General features: G+C 42.8%; 1 protein-coding gene across 1 annotated transcript in view; it reads left to right on the top strand.

Moving 5' to 3' along the window:
- Positions 1-13,897, top strand: part of bmp6 (bone morphogenetic protein 6) — a 133,253-nt gene that overhangs the window by 110,205 nt on the left and 9,151 nt on the right. The gene's annotated exons all lie outside the window — the stretch shown is intronic.

The raw sequence follows: 13,897 nt of genomic DNA, 5'->3' as shown, positions 1-13,897 counted from the left end.
AGAGTCTTGAGTACAGGAGTTGGGATGTCATGTTGTGGCTGTATAGGATATTGGGTAGGCCACTTTTGGAATATTGCGTGCAATTCTGGTCTCCTTTCTATCAGAAGGATGTTGTGAAACTTGAAAGGGTTAAGGAAAGATTTACAAAGATGTGGCCAGGGTTGGAGGATTTGAACTGTAGGGCTAGGTTGGATAGGCTTGGTCTGTTATTCCTGGAGGGTCAGAGGCTGAGGGGGGAATCTTCTAGAGGTTTATAAAATCATGAGGGGCATGGATAGGATAAATAGACAAAGTATTTTCCCTGGGATTGGGGCGAGTGCAGAACTCAAGGGCATAGGTTTAGGGTGAGGGAGGAAAGATATAAAAGAGACCTAAGGGGCAAATCTTTCATGCAGAGGATGGTACGTGTATGGAATCAGCTGCCAGAGGAAGTGGTGGAGGCTGGTACAATTGCAGCATTTAAAAGGCATCTGGATGGGTATATGAATAGGAAGAGTTTAGAGCGATGTGGGCCAGGTGCTGGCAGGTGGGATTAGATTGGGTTGGCAAATCTCGTCGGCATGGACGAGTTGGACTGAAGGGTCTGTTTCCATGCTGTACATCTCTCTGACTCTGTGGGAAATAGTAAACAGTTTGTTCACAGTAAGCACTAAACAGTGCTGTGGTAATAATCAGTTAATGTGTTTCAGCAAATGTTGGTTGTGGGATGACTATTAGTCAGGACAGTAGGAGAGCTCCCCTGCTCTTGTCAGACCGCAGTATTCCAGCTGGAAGTTGTTTCCATTGTAATTAACCTTCATTGAGACTTCTCTGCTGACTGCAAACTTGGATCGTATCAAATTGTTCCAGTTGTAATTATTGGCCATGAAACATAACCTCAGTTTTTCTCAAGGTGTCTCAAAGACGTGAAAATGTTGGGGATTCTTTGAGCAGTGCTATAAAAATGTGCATAGTTTCACCTCCTGAGTAACAGGGCAATGCAGATTCTGTTCGCCGAGCTGAGAATTTGTGTTGCAGACATTTCGTCCCCCGTCTAGGTGACATCCTCAGTGCTTGGGAGCCTCCTGTGAAGCGCTTCTGTGATGTTTCCTCCGGCATTTATAGTGATTTGTATCTGCCGCTTCCGGTTGTCAGTTCCAGCTGTCCGCTGCAGTGGCAGGTATATTGGGTCCAGGTCGATGTGCATATTGATTGAATCTGTGGATGAGTGCCATGCCTCTAGGAATTCCTTGGCTGTTCTCGGTTTGGCTTGTCCTATAATAATAGTGTTATTATAGTAGTGTGTAATACTATTATAGGACAAGCCAAACCGAGAACAGCCAGGGAATTCCTAGAGGCATGGCACTCATCCACAGATTCAATCAATAAGCACATCGACCTGGACCCAATATACCGGCCACTGCAACGGACAGCTGGAACTGACAACCGGAAGCGGCAGATACAAATCACTATAAATGCCGGAGGATACATCACAGAAGCGCTTCACAGGAGGCTCCCAAGCACTGAGGATGTCACCTAGACGGGGGACGAACGTCTGCAACACAAATTCCCAGCTTGGCGAACAGAACCACAACAACAAGCACCCGAGCTATAAATCTTCTCTCAAACTTTGGGGCAATGCAGAATTTTGAGAACAAGCCCATTTTCTTCGTTAGTGTCAATTTTTGGTTTTATCTTTCATTTGAGAGCTTATTTGTGTCAAGCCATTTGTTTTGAATCTTACTGTGTCCTCATCTTTAGTGTTTTCTCTAATTGTTTATTTGCTCTATTTCCCCCGACATTAGTTAAAGAAAGATCGCCAGTATCCTCTAACCAGTCGTAATGCTTATGTGCACATTACTTAGGTTACTGGGTAGGGTGAGTAATGCTGCACCAAATTAGGAAAAAACATCGACAAAGGTTCCTGCTTTCAATTATAATCCATCAATTTGATTGAGACACGTAAGACTATGATGGGTTTCGACAAAGGAAAGAAGCTCCCATTGCATATTGTACAAGGTCTGGGAGAGACTCTAGTTTAAGGTTTTGGACTAGGAGGTAGGCGAGGGAGAACTTTTCAACGCAGCAACTGGCAATGATTGGGAAGCTGCTGCTTAAAAGATGGCTGCAAAGTTTTGAAAAACAAATTGAACACTTGCTAAAGGAAACTGATCTAGGAGGAAGGGGGCACAGACTTAGTGACTGGATTGCTCTGGAGAACACAGGCATTTGAGCTGAGTCCTTCTGTGTGGTTCTATTATTCTAATTACTATTGAAAGGCACTTCTGTGGGCACATTCCCAGACCTTGATGCGTTGCTGTTGAGGAGAATAACTACCAGCATTGATTTGTGATGAATTGTCACTTGTAGCTGAGGATAGTTTGCATGAATGGAATCAGATCTCAGCCAAGGGCCGACATCTTGGTGATGTGAAACCTGACATGGGCTAAATGTTTATTAATTCACCAGCAATGTGTAGTACCTTCTACAATCTGTGCTTTTATACTTAGCAGCATGTATCTATAACATAAATACTTGTCATTTAATGTTCAGAATATTTCATTTGATTCTAAAAGCTTTTACTTCGACACATTATCTCTTCCACTGACCAGCAAGGAGACAATACCCTATTCTACCAGTAACCTGAAAATCGTGGACTTTTGAGATGGTTCAATTAATGTTGTATCAATGGTTAAAGAGCCAGTTTATTAAAGTTCTACAAGCTCCCTCAAGCAACTGAATATGCAGGGCCAGACGGCAGCCAGTTTGATTTCTGCTCCCTGCTGAGTTAGCTGGGATTGTAATTGGAGGGAGAGAGTTGGTCTCTTAATCCCCGTACTAAGGATGGGAATTTCAGAATCAACTAGGCTTCCTGCTACCGAATGCTGTTCAGTGACCTCTGCTGGAAAGTGTGTAAGTGTGGTCACTGGATGAGATTGGGAACTTGGCTGTGAGGCAACATTGGCCAATAGCCAGTTGACAGTCAGTGTCTTTAGCTCATGCATGAATGATTTAGAGAACAGTTCCTGACTCCTGTGGAGCTATTCCTCACAGGAGTTTATGCCTCCGTCAGGGCAGAAAAGTAATAGTGGGGAGCGAGAGTGTAATGTTCTGCTTCAGGAAGCAAAAAAAAATAACATGATCTCAGTCCAGGAACCCATTGTTTTTCACTTGTTCTGAACAGCCAAAAATTACAAGGGGATCCTTAATTCTCTCAAATCTCATTAAGACTTGTAAAAAAAAATGCATATTTTCATAGAAGAATCATGGAATCCCTACATTTGAGAAAACAGGCCCTCCAAGACCTATTCCATGACTGTATTGCTCTACATTTACCCCTGACTAATGCACTTTACCTACACATCCCTGAACACTATGGGCAAATTAGCATGGCCAATTCACCTAAGCTGCACATTTTCGAATTGTGGGAGGCAACTGGAGCACCCAGAGGAAACCCACGCAGACACCGGGAGAATGTGCAAACTCCACACATAGTCGTCCGAGGATGGAGTCAAACCTGGGTCCCTGGCACTGTGAGGCAGCAGTGTTAACCACTGAGCCACCGTGCTGCCCATTTTCACGGTAAGTTATAGTCAAAGCTGTTACAGCCCAACCAAGATAGTTGTTATTTTTTTTAAACTGTCTGGTCCCCACAACCAGAAGGGTCAGGTCAGGGAATAGGAAATTACAAGCAGAGATTAGCGCATCAAAATAAGTTCATTTTTGTGCTGGTGCTTTTGCTCCTTTTATATTTAAATGGAAAATTAGTTATCAAGTGTGAAATTGGAATCATTGGGCTTCTAATCTGTTATTTGAGCATGAACTTTATATGTTAAATGAAGGATTGCAATAAGGCCAAAGCTTGCGCAGGTGAATGTATTTGAGTGAAGGCTTGAGATCTGCAGGATGCAGCCACCATTTTGATAGTGCAAGATGGTGATGTTCGAGTGCCAGCACTGTGTTCAGATGGAGTGCATCAGCAGCCTTACCACCTGTGCATTTGAGGGGGTGATGGCCTAGTGATATTATCACTAGACTGTTAATCCAGAGGGGAAAGTGAAAACTGCAGATGCTGGGCATGCTGGATTCCTGATGAGCTAATGCTCGAAACGTTGACTCTTCTGCTCCTCGGATGCTGCCGAAACAGCTGTGAGTTTCCAGCACTAATTTTTTGACTGTTAATTTAGCGACCCAGTAATGTTTTGGGGCCCCTCTGGGCAATTAGAGATAGCAATAAATGTTGGTTTAGCTAGCGATGCCCATTTCCTGTGAATGAAAATTTGCGTATCTCAGTATTTTCACATGAATACGTCACTTAATTACTCAATGGTCCGAAGGAGGTTTGATCCTCATTTGAAAATCTGGAGAGTTCTTCTGAGAGCTCTGAGACAGTTGCTTAACTTGCAACAAGGTTTGTGTATAAATGGCTGCTTCAGGCTTGGCAATTATTTCCAATGGATAAGGAAGGCACTGCAGTAGTTGTCCCAGCTCCTGCAATCCCTCAACCTGGAGAAAGGCAACAAAATGCTGTTCAAATGAAGTCCCAGATATAAACGTCGATTTTACTGCTCCTCGGATGCTGCCTGAACTGCTGTGCTCTTCCAGCGCCACTAATCCAGAATCTGGTCTCCAGCATCTGTAATCATTGTTTTTACTTATTTTTAACTCCAGCCTATCTTTAAATCTCAGCCGATCTACTTGTACGCAAACCCAAGATCAAGTTCCTTTACGATTAAGTTTGATTTTCAAAGAGCCAGAAGCTGTAGAAAAGCAAGAGAACAAGCCAATAAGTATAACTGAATCGAGCGGAAAGCTGATATAAGTTTAAAGATGTCAACTTAGCTGCAATAGTAAGAGGCTGCTTTAGAGCATCTAACAGTACTTCTGAGACAAGTGGTTGCAGCTGTGAATAATTAATTCTTTGGATGTCTTGTGAGATTGTGGTTCTTCTGTTTTGACAGACCTTGATGATAACCAACATGGTGGTATTCTTAAATCCTGTGCTTGATCTTAAGGGCAGTTGGTTCCTTTCTTTCCCTCTTTGCTGCCCTGAGTTTTCCCACTCATGAACAGATGTCCTACTTTCCCTCTAAGTAAATACCCAATATTTATTGTGGTTATCTCAAAGCCCTCCAAATGCCAATCAAACAGGGTACGAACGTTGACCAACTTCCTATCAGCTAGTTGTCAGTTGATGGTGACAATGCCCTTGCAGTGTACTAATTGAAGTTGTATGGTTTTGTTTAGGAATAAGTTGAGCTTGTTGCTGCAAGAATCTGACAGTTGTAAAAGACTGATGGTTAACAGCAGAAAACTGTTTGGGGATAAGGCCAAAATGTATTTAATTAGACCCTGAATTAATTATAAAGCTCGTAGTCAGGCTGATCTTTAGATGTCTTGGTCACCCACCTCACAGCTGGATGTTATGGTCCCATCAGCTCTCAATTCTAGGGAGATCTGTTGTATAATTGCTTACTTTTTAAATTTTAAATAAGGTAGTCTTTGGACAGAGCCTCACCGCTCTCAAATCTGGCTCTTCCACAGTAGACACAAAATAACATAGTAAAAACAAGGACTGCAGATGCTGGAAACCAGAGTCTAGATTAGAGTGGTGCTGGAAAAGCACAGCCGGTCAGGCAACATCTGAGGAGCAGGAAAATCAACATTTTGGGCAAAAGCCCTTCATCAGGAATAGATGAAGGGCTTTTGCCCAAAACATCGATTCCCCTGCTCCTCAGACACAAAATAACTGGGGTTAAACCATGGGTTGTTGTATTTCACACAATCCTGAGCTCAAATTACTCTCCTCTCTCAATGACAGGAATTCTGTGCTCACTGCACACATTGGTAATCTCTGTGAAGAAAAGGGTGACTCACATAACTAACCTTTTCCCCAAAGTGTCAGTCATGGCAGTGGGCTGGACTTGTGCCTCTGAATCACAAATTTCCAGTTTCATATGCAATGTCAGGGTTTGAGAAATCCAGGCTGCCTCTGCAGTACAGGGGGAGCGCACTACACTCTTGGAGATTTCCTCTTTTGATGAGATGCCAAACTGAGGCTTGGCCTAGTTGCTCAGGGGATGTATTAGATTCCATGTCACTGTTTTGAGAGAGGAGTGGCGTTAACTGACATCATGGCTAATATTTAGCCATCAACCAACATTGAGAAGATTATCTACTCGTTATTGCATTTGGTCTTTTTTTGGGAGCTTCTGTTTCATACATTTCGATGGTGATTGTACTTCAAAACATGAAAAGTACCGTATAAATAGTTTGTCTTTCCCACCATCTCTATCTGTTTTGAACAAAATCATATGACAATTTAATCTCTCAATCTTGAAAAATTGAACATATCCCTACATTTCTTTTAAGTAACATAGCCCCCACTCTTCTCAGCCCCCCCCCACTCTTCTCAGCCTATCTTAATACTTAGTGGCCTCAATGTTTTATGAAACCAGTGTAAGTTATTGGGGGATTATGAAATATCACTGGCTTGGATAGTATTTATCATCCATCATTAATTATTCTGGAAAAGGATGAGGGTGAGCTGCTGCCTTGAACCACTGCAGTACTTTGGGCACAGGGACAATTACAGTACTGTTAGGAAGAGAGTTCTGTTATTTTGACCAGACTGCAAAAAGGAACAGCTATAGAGTTGCAAATCAGGACAATGTGTAGCTTTGGAAGCTTAAAGGGAACTTACAGCCAGTGATGTTACCCATGCATCTGCAATCTTGGTTCTTCTAGATGTCATGGGTCTTGAAGTACTGTTGAAGCCTTGGTGAGTAATGCAATGTATCTTTTAGACACCTAAAATGTCTGCCACTGTGGTGGGGAGGGAGGTAGAGTGTGAATTTGGAAAGGTGATGAATGGTGTGCCCATCATATGGGCTACTTTTCCTGAATGGTGATAAACTTGAGTGTTGGACCTACAGTCATCCAGGCAAGTGGGGAGTATTCCATCACACTCCTGACTTGGTGGGCAGGTTTTTGGGGAGTCAAGGGAATTATTTGGTGCAGAATCCCTTGCCTCTCACCTGCTCTTGTAGCCACAGTATTTATGTGGCTAGTCCAGTTCAGTTTCTGGATAATGATAATCCCTAAGATGTTGATAGTGGAGGATTCGGTGGAAAGATTGTAATGTTGTTGAAAGTCGGGAGGGGGGGAGGGTGCGGATGATCAGAATCTCTTTTGTTGGGGATGGTCATTCCCCAGCATTTGCCTGGTGCAAATATTATTTGCCCCTTGTAATCTCAGGCCTGGTATTGTCCAGATCCTGCTGCATTTGGATGTGGACAGGTTAGCATCTAAGGAGTTCTGAATAGCGCAGAACATTTCGCAGTCATCAGTAGACATCCTCACTTCTGACCTTTTTGAAGCAGCTGAAAATTTAGATTTATTGTCAAGTGTATTAAAAATGCAGTGAGAAGTGTTTTATCACCTGTATTATGCAAAGTGTCACCACACCTTGGTGCCATCTTGAAACATCTGAATATAATGCAAGATTTTACTGCAGTGGAGTTCATCTTTCTCTCTCCTTCTTGTTCCTCCTCCTCTGTTCCGCTGGTCACTGTTTGACATCAGTGGGAGTCTCTCAAATGGGCTCTGGGGGTCTCGGTCACAGGCCTCCACAACAGCACTCCCCCGACTGCAGCGTTCAAGCTGAGCTGCAGACCTGGGGATGCGTGGGATCCCTACCTCCTGTTCCCCATCTGAAGCTTCTCCAGCTGCTGCCCCCAGTTCGCTGCCCAGCCCTTGCGTCGACTCTTCCGCTCCTTCAGGCCTAGCTGCGAGCCTGGGAGTCTCAGCTCAGCCTGCGAGTCCAGGCCGGGGGAGTCAGCTCGGGACCTGCTTGCCGCGCGACCTCGGTCAGGGCTGGAGCCATGTACGGCTTATCCTGGCATTGCGGCCACTGGAGGCAGCATCCTTCACCCACCACTCTCCAGGCTTTACAGGAAAGAAAGTAAAGAAAAAGAGCAAACGTTTAATATTTAAGTAAAAGGTGGGGAAGCGAAAGAGGAAGAAAGCAGATAGGAATGTATGGGGCTTAGGCTCTGCTACTTTGCTGCCATCTTGGATTAAAATTTGCTGAAGGTTGCTATAGCAGTCATGTCCAACTGTCGCTGAATTAGTCAGAGGTTCCACGTTGGATACAGAAAGGAAGCCCCATACCAACTATTGTCATTCTGCAGCCGCCAATTCCATCTGTGACAAACCAGCATAATGGTTCACAGCATAATGGAAGTGGGTTGGGCCTAGAACTCTACTCTGAGGAACTCTGCAGAGATGCCCTGGAGCTGTGGTGACTGACCTTCAACAACCATCGCAATGAGGATAGATAGGAAGAGATAATCAGCGAGAAACAAAAAAAATTTAAGTTAAATCTGAAAATGAGAAAATCAGAGTAATATGATAATTAGTTCAAATGTGTGCGATAAGTGTACAATGAGCAGATTTTAATGGCCCTGTATGAAAGATGAGTTTGGAGATGGGAGGGACTGCTTGACAGGAGTGCAAAGGTGTGGAATGGAGATTCCACTACCTTCTCTGCAACGCTTCCCCAACTCCCTTCCCCACTATACCTTCTAATCAAGTTCTGGAAGGGGGGGGTAAATGGTGGCCATGGTTGAGCCCATTAGTCACGAGGCAAGGTACCCAACATCAGGGAGGGATGGCATAGGAGAGCAATAGCAGTACTTGCAGTTGGCATCATCCCTCCCCTATACAGTGACTGCATGGGTTGAAGAACTGTCAGCCTCTGGCGCTCACAGGGGATTTTCACCCTGTCTGGGAACTAATTGGATAGGAGGCCCCAATGGTGGCAAGGTACTGATTCGCAATACCAGTCTTGGGTGTCCTGAACATGTTTGCAGGCCTCCTATAGTTTTCCAGCACTGGATTTAAATCCCATCCAGTGGTAGGGAGAGAAAATACTACAAGAATAATAAGTGAATCAGGAATTCTAGTAGATTCGGTACTAACCACTGAGTAGTAATGAGAAAATGACATGGATCCATATACAACCATGAGCATGCACGTGTACACATGCAGACAGACAAGAGTAATTCCACTGATCACCTGATCTGTTTCCCAAATGTTTCTTTTTGATTCACTGTTGAGACGTGGGCATCACTGGCGGGCCAGCATTTATTGCCTGTCCTAGTTACCCTTGTGGAGAAGTGATGGTGAGCTGCCTCCTTTAACAGCTGTAGTCTACAAACCCCTTAGGTCAGGAATTCCATGATTTTGACCCAGTGACAATGAAGGTAGTGTATTCAAGTTTGTGAGAAGATTTGTACCTCGAGTGCTCGTTGTTGTGGTTCTGTTTGCCAAGCTGGGAATTTGTATTGTAGGTGTTTCGTCCCCTGTCTAGGTGATATCCTCAGTGCTTGGGAGCCTCCTGTGAAGCGCTTCTGTGATGTTTCCTCCAGCATTTATAGTGGTTTGTCTCTGCCGCTTCTGGTTGTCAGTTCCATCTGTCCGCTGCAGTGGCCGGTATATTGGGTCCGGGTCGATGTGTTTGTTAATAGTGGTGTATAGCATGGAGGAGAACTTGCAGTGGAATGTTAACATGTATCTGCTGCTTTTGACCTTCAAGATAGAAGTGGTCAGAGGTTTGGAAGGTGCAATCTGAGAATCTTTGCATCTTGTAGATGGTACTTACTGCTGCAACTGAGCAGCAGTGGAATGTGTAGATTCTTGTTGATGTGGTGCCAATCAAACCTTGGCTGCTTTGTCTAGGATGGTATTAAGCATCTTGAGTGTTATTGGGGTTGTACCCATCCAGGCAAGCAGGGAGTATTCCATCGCACTCCTGATTTGTGCCTTGTAAGTGGTGGACAGGCTTTGGAGAGTCAGGTGGTGTGTTACTTGCTGCAATATTCCTAGCCTCGGACCTGCTCTAGTAGCCACTGTTTATTAGTGAGTCAATCTCAACTCCTAAAATGTTTATAATGGGAGATTTAGTGATATAATGTCAAGAGGCGTAGTTAGACCATCCCTTATTGCAGATAATCATTGCTTGGTATTGTGTGGCGCAAATGTTACTTGCCACTCCTCCGCTCCAGTCTGGATATTGTCCAGGTTTTGTTGCATTTGAGCATAGACTATTTCAGTATCTGAGGAGTAACAAATGGTACCAAACAATATGCAATCATTGGCAAACACCCTAACTTCTAATTTTATGATGAAGGGAAAATCAGAGTCATCAAATTATACAGCACGGAAACAGTCTCTTCAGTCCAACTTGTCCACACCAACCACTCATCCCAATTTGACCACCTACCATTTGTCAGCATTTGGCCCATATCCCTTCTTGTACTTGTCCAAATGCCTTTTAAAATGTTGTAATTGTACCTGTCTTCACCACTTCCTCTGGCAGCTTGTTCCATACACTCACTGTGTGAATAAGTTACTCCTCAATTCCTTTTTAAATCTTTGTCCCCTCACCTTACACCTATGCCTCCAAGGAAAAAAAAGACCCTGGCTATCCTCTATCCATGCCCCTCATGATTTTATAAGGTCACCCCTCAGTCTGTGCACCAGGAATAAAAGCCCCAGTCTCTTCAGCCTCTCTGTATAGATCAAAACCTCCAATCTCAGAACATTCTTGTAAATCGTGGGGTGGTGCGGTGGCTCAGTGGTTAGCATCCCTGCCTCAGAGCCAGGGACCCGAGTTCCATTCCAACCTCTGGCAACTGTACGTGAAGTTTGCACATTCTCCCTGTGTCTTGCGTGCATTTTTTCCGGGTGCTCCAGTTTCCTTCCACAGTCCAAAGATGTGCAGGTTAGGTCAGTTGGCCAATCTAAATTGCCGATAGGCACGTGTAGGTTAGGTGCATTAGTCATGGGCAAATATAGGATAGGGAAATGGGTCTGAGTGGGTCGCTCTTCGGAGCATCAGTGTGGACTTGTTGGGCCGAAGGGCCTATTTCCACACTGTAGGGATTTTAATTCTAATTCTAATCCTTTTTGAACTTTCTCAAGTTTAATATCATCTTTTCTGTAGAATGGTGACCAGAATTGTGTGCAGTGACCTAAATGTGATCTCACCAATAGGTCATTGAAGCAATTGAAGGTGTTTGGGCCTAGGACACTACGTGTGTTGAGTGCTCTGAGAAGTTGAAGGTTATCTGTTTGAGCTGAAAGTCTTAGAATGTAGGTGATAATTGAGAAAATGTTATGATTTGGAGATGCCAGTGTTGGACTGGGGTGTACAATGTTAAAAATCATAACACCAGGTTATAGTCTAACAGGTTTAATTGGAAGCACACTAGCTTTCGGAGCAACGCTCCTTCATCAGGTGACAATCACCTGATGAAGGAGCGTCGCTCCGAAAGCTAGTGTGCTTCCAATTAAACCTGTTAGACTATAACCTGGTGTTGTGTGATTTTTAACTTTTCTCAATTAGTCATCCTCACCCATTAGTCAGATGGTTCCATGCTCTAATCCATCTGTTGTTGATATTGATATTGAATAACAGAGAAAGGGGAGTATAATTTACAAATGCCAAAGCATCAGAGGCTGAAGGGTGAGATTGGCTTGCTGTCCTTGTTGTTTTACACTTGAACCAAAATATATCAACAGTTATTTAGAATTATCTGTTGCCCTGGCCTCCTTATTCTTCACGCACCATGACACATTTCAAATTAGCCCATCAGTTGGTTCATTATTGTTATAAAGGTGCTGTGCAAAATAAAGCTATCTCTGCCTGCATAACGGTGCACTTCAAAGCAATGTGGTAAGTAATGCTTAATGACATTATTCCTGAAATAGCTCATCAGACTTCAGTGAAACAATTTGAGATGTCTAGTTCTCACTGAAACTGCTATATCCAATGAGCAGTATCTCACCTGGCACTTGTAGTTTTGCTGATGGCTCTAATAAATTAAAGAGAAAGGTCATGGAACTATATTAGGGAAGGAGGGTATAGAAGAAAACCAGGTCATTCCTGTGTCTGCATGCTATTTAATGATTGTGTATGTAAAAGTGGATTATTTATGGTTCATCTTTGGTTGCCAGGAAGAATCAGTCTGCTCAGGACTGAAGAAGTGTCCAAAATGATACCTCCTTGATTGTAATTTTAAATTGAGGCCTTTTTAAAGTCTGGATGTTATGTGATTATTAACAATTACTTTGTACTGTACAAAATGCAGCAAGCAACATCTGAAATTTCAAATATAATGTTGATCTTGCTTTTTGTGTACTTCATAACTGTATTGCTTGCTCTGTTCAATCACCCTGTGATCTTTATTATCTGTCTGTACTGCATGCAAAACGTTTTGTTGTATCTCGCTGCATGTGACAATAATAAATCAAAATAAGTATTCTCACTTTACTGACCAACAGTCTGCCCTTGTTTTTAAGAAAACATAATGTTTTTAAGTCTTATCACTTGGATATTAAAGGCTGCTGTGTCCATTTGCCATCCAAAACTTTCTTTAAACGATGAAATGTTTTTAATATAGCAAAGCACTCTTTATTCACTCCTAGGATATCAAACATCGAGTAGCTCTCTGATTTAAGTCATTTCGCTCATAGCTCCTTGCCCATTGCTGTTACAGTCATAGAGATGTACAGCACGGAAACAGACCTTTTGGTCCAACTTGTCCATGCCGACCAGATATCCTAAATTAATCTAGTCCCATTTGCCAGCATTTGGTCCATATCCCTCCAAAAGCTTCCTATTTGTTTCCCGATCCAGATGTTGTAAATGCTGTAATTGTACCAACCTTCTCCACTTCCTCTGGCAGCGCATTCAATACATGCACTACCCTTTGCTTGAGATGTATGCCCAGTGTTTCGTGATTGAATCTTAGATTGTCCCTGAGTTTAATTTAGAAACAAATCTCCTTTTTCATTTTGTGGCTTGATTTGTTTTCATCCGTTATTTCTTTCATTGCTTAATGTTGGGCTTTTATCCTGAAGTTGCAATCGGAGAAATAATGTCCAAAACAAAAATCTCAGGGGATCAATGGAGATTTTTTCCATGTCAGTTCAACTTTTACTGACACTGTTCGAATCAGGTATGGGGTGGATGTGGAAGGTTACCCATGAATAGTGATTTCTGAGGTGGCTATGCCAAGGTATTCACAGAATCTCAGCATATTACAACCATTTGGTCTGTTGTTTGTGTTAGCTCTTTGGAAGAGATACCCAGCTAGTCCCGTCTCAGTCTCCTGTCATTTCCCTGTAGTTTTGCAGTGTTCATTCCCAATATTTATCAATTTCTCTTTAGAGAATTACTATAGGATCTGTTACCACTGTCCCTTCAGACAGTGCATCCTAGATCAGCATAATTTATTATGTTGAATAAAACATTTTCAGCGATTTTTCCAGCAGTTGACTCGTACAATACCCCATCCCTGGTATAATGAGAGAAAACTTTCTCTAATTCAATACCTTTCTTAAAAACAAAACCTTTTTTTTAAATACTGGCATCAGTTGCATTTCAAAATGAAATTGCATCCCCTCAGGTGCTGGATTTTGGAGAATACAGGTTTTAAAAAACTCCGAACTTTGACAATGCAAGGCTATAAATAGCATTAGAAAGGGGGCCTGATCTGTGCTTGGCAGTTTTTCCCATTGGCTGGCACCATAAGTATTTACAGAACTCTCCAATGCAGTGCTAATAAGAAGGATGCTTCGATCGTGTCTCCAATCTCCCATTCTCCTCACTGCTAATTTTGATTAATTTTTAAGCACAGAACCCATGCAGTTTGGGCTTGTCTCACTTTACTGTTTGTTGCTTTCTTTCCTCACTGTGACCATTTAAACTGGCTTATTTTTAAGCATCAGAACCACATTCTTTATGCCCAAATTATGTGTAGAAATGCCATTCTGTTATCAAATGCTCACTCATAGTGGGAGCAATTAATTGAAAATTGGTTTCCTAATGTTTCCAATGAATTGTACAGCA

The sequence above is a fragment of the Hemiscyllium ocellatum genome, chromosome 4 (assembly GCF_020745735.1).
Source record: "Hemiscyllium ocellatum isolate sHemOce1 chromosome 4, sHemOce1.pat.X.cur, whole genome shotgun sequence".
NCBI lineage: Eukaryota > Metazoa > Chordata > Chondrichthyes > Orectolobiformes > Hemiscylliidae > Hemiscyllium > Hemiscyllium ocellatum.
This window is presented reverse-complemented; position numbering and strand designations above follow the sequence as displayed.